At 48.5% G+C, this 5,888-nt stretch overlaps 1 pseudogene; it reads left to right on the forward strand.

Annotated features, from left to right (window-relative positions):
- LOC102479677 (transcription intermediary factor 1-beta-like) overlaps positions 1-5,624 on the forward strand; it is a 9,842-nt pseudogene extending 4,218 nt beyond the window's left edge.
- The last annotated feature ends 264 nt before the right edge of the window (positions 5,625-5,888 follow it).

The raw sequence follows: 5,888 nt of genomic DNA on the forward strand, positions 1-5,888 counted from the left end.
AGGTGCAAGACACCGGGCTGCCTATGGCTGCAGGCCCTATGGACTGGGACCCGTCACTCATCATCACCCCTACTCATCTCTGGACTTCAGGCTGATTTCTTGGGGCTTTAAGATGAACTTGCATGGCTCCCCACCCAATCTGGAGACTGGATCAAGCCATCAGCAGTGTTGTACATCAGACTGCCTTAGGCTGCAGACCCTAACAGCTGTGATTCAATTTTCATTCCCTTAACTACATGTCTCTGGAATTCAGGTTTGTTTATTGGGACTCTAAGATGAACTTGCATGCCTCTCTACCCCATCTGGAGACTGGTTCAAGCCAGCTGCAGTGTTGGACACCAGGATGCCTGTGACTGCAGAGTGTAACAGTTGAGACCCATGGCTCATCCCCACCCCTACTCATCTTTGGACTGCAGTGTGACTTCTTGGGCCTTTAAGACAAATTTGTAGCTTTCCCCACCCCATCTTTTACTGGTTCAAAACAGTGGCAGTGTTGGACACTAGACTGCCTGTGGCTGCTGGGCCTAATGACTGATCCTATCTCTTATTCTTACCACATCCTCATCTCTGGACTTCAAGTTGGTTTCATGGCACTTTAAGACACACTTGAACCCATACCCACTCCATATGGAGACTGGGTTAAACCAGCAGCAGTGCTGAACACCAGGGTACCTGTGCCTGCAGGAACCAATGGCCTGGACCCTTTGCTCATTCCCACTGTTACACATTTCTCAATTTCAGAGTGGTATTTTGGGCCTGTAAGAAGAAATTACACTCTCTCTCACCCCATCTGGACACTGATTCAAGCCAGTGTCAGTGCCGGACTCCAGACTGCCTGTGGCTGCAGACACTAATGGCCGAGACTTGTTGCTCATCCCCACCTGGAGTAGACTCTGGCATTCAGGTTTGTTTCTTGTGCCTTTAATACAAACTTGCATACCTCTTCACACCTTCTGGAGACTGATTCAAGCTCCTTTGGCTGCAAGTCTTAATGGCTGGCACCCAGTAGCTCATCTACACCCCAACTTGTCTCTGGAATTTTGATTGGTTTCCTGGACCTTTAAGATGTACTTGAAACCTTCTCAACTCCATAAGGAGAGGGTTTCCAGCCAGCAGCAGTGCTGGACACCAGGCTGCCTATGGCTGGAGGCCCTAGGGCGCAGCCCCGCTAAAAACCCCACACACCTACCTGTCTCTGGACATGACATTGGTTTCCTGAGACTTGAAGATGAACTTGTAACTTTTCCCTCTACATCTGGAGACTTGTTCAAGCCAGTGGCTGTGCTGGCCACCAGGATACATGTGGCTGAAGGCCTTAACAACTGGGACCCATCACTCATCCTCACCCCTACTCATATTTGAACTTCAGGTGGATTTATTGGGATTTTAAGGTGAACTTGTACACCTCCCCGCACCATATGGAGACTGGTTCAAGCCTGCAGCAATGGAAGACATCAGGCTACATGTGGCTGAAGGCACTAAAGACTGGGACCTTTCACTCCTCCTCACCCCTGCTCGTCTATGGACTTCAGGTTGGTTTCTGTGTCAGTTAAGACAATCTAGCACCATTTCACACCACATCTGGAGACCAATTCAAACCAGGAGCAACCTAAGACAACCGGCTGCCTGGGGCTGCACGCCCAAAAGGCCAGGACCCATTGTTCATTCCCATATATACTCATCTCTGGATTGCAGGTTGAATTCATTGGCATGTAAGATGAACATGCACCTCCCCACACCATCTGGAGACAAGTTCGAGCCAGCAGCTGTGTCAGACATCACACTGTGGCTGTGGTCCTTAACAGCCAGAAACTTTTGCTCATCCCTGTCCCTTCTCGTCTCTGGACTTCTGGTTGGTTGCTTGGAATGATAAGATAAACTTTACCCCATCTGGAACATGGTTCAAGCCAGAGGTAATACTGGACACCAGGGTGCCTGTGGCTACAGGCTCTAACAGCCAGGACCCTTCCCTAATCACAACCCCTACTGGTCTCTAGATTTCAGGTGGTTTCTAAGGCCTTTATATGAACTTGTACACCTCCCCACCCCATACAGAGACCAGTTCAACCCAGAGGAAGTGACGCACATCAGGCTACCTGTGACTGCATTAACTAACAGCTCCGCCTTTACTCATGTCTAGATTTCAGGTTGGTTTCTTGGAACTTTAAGAAGTTGAAAACCTACCCTCCTCATGTGGAGACCTGTTCAAGACAGCAGCAGTGCCGGCAGCAGGATACCTGAGACTGAACTCCCTAACAGCCAAGACCTGTCACTTGTTCCCCCTTGGACTCATCTCTGGACTTCAGGTTGGTTTCTTGGGACAAAAAGGCTAATTTGTACCTCTCCCCACAATATCTGGTGACTGGTTCAATCCAGAAGCAGTGCTGAACACCAGGCTGTTTTCATTGATGGTCCTAACAGCCTGGATGCATCATTCATCTCTGCCCCTAAATGTCTCTGGACTTCAGGTTGGCTTATTGGATCTTTAAGACAAACTTGCATCACTCCACCCCACCTGGGGACTAGATTAAGCCAGTGGCAGTGCTGGATCTCAGGTTGCCTCTTACTCCAGGCCTAAATGGCCAGGATATATCGCTCCTTCCTACTCCAACTGATCTCTGGACTACAGTTTGATTTCTTGGGCCTTTAAGACAAACTTTCACCCCTCCACTACATCTGGAGACTGGTTCAAATGAGCATCAGTGCTGGGCACAAGGTTGCCTGAAGCTGTAGGCCCTAACAACCGAGACTCTACACTCATATCCACCCCGCTTTGTCTCTGGAATTTAGTTTGATTTCTTGGATCTTTACGATGAATTTGCACCTTTCCCCACCTCAATCGCAGATCTGTTCATGCTGGCAGCAGTGTCACACAATAGGCTACCTATGGCTGAGTTTACTAACATTAAGAATCCTTCACTCATTCCCACCCCTTCTTGTCTCTGGACTTCATGGTGTTGTCTTGGAACTTTAAGACAAACTTGTACCCCTCCTCACCTCATCTGGAGACTGGTTCAAGCCAGTGGTAGTGCTGGACACCAGGTGCCTGTGGCTGCAGGCACTAACAACCAGGACATTTCACTCATCTCACCCCTATTCATCTGTGGAATTTATGGTGGTTTCTTGGGACTTAAAGATAAACTTGCACATCTCACCATCCCGTCTGGAAACTAGTTTTAGCCTGCAGCAGTGCTGAACACCAGGATACCTGAGCCTGCAGGCCCTAACACCCAGCAGTTGTTGCTAATTCACTCCCCTACAAATCTCTGGAGTTCAGGTTTGTTTCTTGGGACTTTAAAAGTTGAACTTCCATGTCTCCCACACTCACATCTGGAGACTTATTAAGGCCAGTTGCAGTGCTGGACACCAGGGTGCCTGTGCTTACAGATACTAATGGCAAGGACCCATAGCTCATCCCTCCCCCCTACACATCTTTGGACTTCAGATTGGTTTCTTGGGACTTTAAGATAAACTCACACTCATCCCCATCTTGGAGTGGTTCAAGCCAGTGGGAAGTTCCAGCTGTATGTGGCTCCAGGACCTAACTGCCCAGTATAGTCTTCATTCTTCCCTCTACTCATCTCTGGAATTCATGTTTGTTTCTTGGGACTTTAAAATGAACTTGCACCCCTCCCAACATCATCTGGTGACCTGTTCATGCCAGCAGCAGTGCTGTATACCACAGTGCCTGTGGCAGCAGGCTCTAACGGCCAGGATCCTTTGCTAATCCCCACTCCTACCATGCTATGGACTTCTGGGTGGTTTCATAAAAGTTTAAGATGAACTTATACTCATTTCCACCCCATTGGATACTGGTTCAAGCCAGTAGCAGTGTGAGACAACAGACTCCCTTTAACAGCAGTAACTAACAAGTGGGACTCATAGCTCATAAACACCCTGATACAACTCTGGACTTCAGGTTTGTTCCTGGGACCTTTATGATGTACTGGCACCCATACCCATGCCATGTGAAGACTGATTCAAGCCAGCAGCAGTGCTGGACAACAGGCCCTATGGCTACAGGCCCTAACAGCCGAGCCCTGATGACCATCCAAACCCCTACTCCTCAGTGGACTTCACATTAGTTTCTTGTGATTTTAAGGTGAACTTTTCCCACCACATATGGTGAAAAGTTCAAGCCAGCAACAGTGCCTAACACCAGGTTGTGGCTACAGGCCCTAACAGCTGGGACCCATTACTCACACCCACACTTATTTCTTTATGGACTTCTTGTTGGTTCCTTGGAATTTTAAGACAAAATTACATGCCTACCCACCTGTCTGAAGACCAGTTCAAACCAGTGGCCATGAGGGACATGAGGCTACATGTGGCTGAAGGCCCTAGAGGCCGCACCCCTTTACTTGTCACTACTTCTACTGGTCTCTGGACTTCAGGTTGGTTTCTTGGGCAGTTAAGAAAAACTGAAACCATTTCCCACCACATCTCTAGATCAGTTCAAGCCAGCATAAGTGCCAGACAGTGTCTGTAGCTTCACTCCATAAAGGCAGGGATCCATCAATCATCCAAATATCTACCCATCTCTGGATTTCAGCTTGGTTTCTTTAAGCTTTAAGATGAATTTGAAACTTACCACACCCAATATGGAGATATGTTTAAGCCCCCAGCAGTGCCAGACACAAGCTGCCTCTGTCTGCAACACTAATGGCTGGGACCCATTGCTGATTCCCACCCCTTCTCATCTCTTGACTTTAGCATTGTTTCTTGGAACTTTAAGATGAATTTTCATTCCACCCCATCCCATCTGAAGACCAGTTCAAGCAGTGCCAGACTGCAGGTTGTCTGTGGCCACTGGCACTAATGGCTGGGGGACGGGGCTTGCTGATTCTCAACCGTACTTATTTCTGAAATTCAGGTAGGTTTCTAGAGAGTTAAAAAAGAACTTATAATCCTCCCCACCCCTTCTGGAGATCAATCCAAGCCAGCAGCAATGAAGGCCAGACCCCAGGGTGCCTAGGGCTGTAGGCACTAAAGGCTGGGACCAGTCACTAATCCCCGCCCCTACTCATCTTTGGCTTCAGGTTGGTTTCTTGAGACTTAAAGACGAATGTGGACCCTTTTCCACGCAATCTGGAGACCATTTTAAACCAGTGACAGTGCCAAACAGCAAAGGTCTAGTAAATGGGACCCATTGCTCACTCCTGCTGCTATTTGTCTCTGGACTTCAGGTTGGTTTCTTGGTCCTTTAAGGCAAACATTCACCCCTCCACCTTATCTGGAGACACATTCAAGCCACTGACTGTGCCTGACAGCAGGCTGCCTCGGCATAAGGACCTAACAGTCAAGACCTGTTGCTCCTCAACCACCCTACTTGTCTATGGATTTCATGTATTTTTGTGGGCTTTTAAGACAAATTTGCACCCCTCCCCAAAACATTGGGAGACTGGTCAAGCCAGCAGCAATGTCGTACAACAGACTGCCTGTGTCTGCAGTCCCTAACAGTCAGTATTCATTGTTCATCCTCACCCTTACTCATCTCCGTAATTCAGGTTGGTTCCTTGGGTCTTGACGATGAGCTTTCACCCCTCTTCACCATATCTGGATACCAGTTCAAGCCATTTTTATTGCTGGACATCCCAGTGGATGCCTGTGACTGCAGGCACTAATGGCCAGGACCCATTGCTCATCCCCACCCCTCTCGTCCCTAGACTTCAGGTTGGTTTCTTGGACCTTTAAGATTATCTTGCACCCCTTGCCAGCTCATCTGGAGTCTGGATCAAACCAGTGGCAGTGCCGGACATTAGGCTACCTGTGGCTTCAGGCCATAATGACCTGGACCTGTGGGTCATCCCCACTCATACATGTCTCTGGACTTAAGGTTGGTTTATTGAAACTTTACGATAAACTTACTCCCCACTCCCACCTCATCT

This window comes from Tupaia chinensis, unplaced genomic scaffold, assembly GCF_000334495.1.
Source record: "Tupaia chinensis unplaced genomic scaffold, TupChi_1.0 Scaffold140391_1, whole genome shotgun sequence".
Taxonomy (NCBI): Eukaryota; Metazoa; Chordata; class Mammalia; order Scandentia; family Tupaiidae; genus Tupaia; species Tupaia belangeri.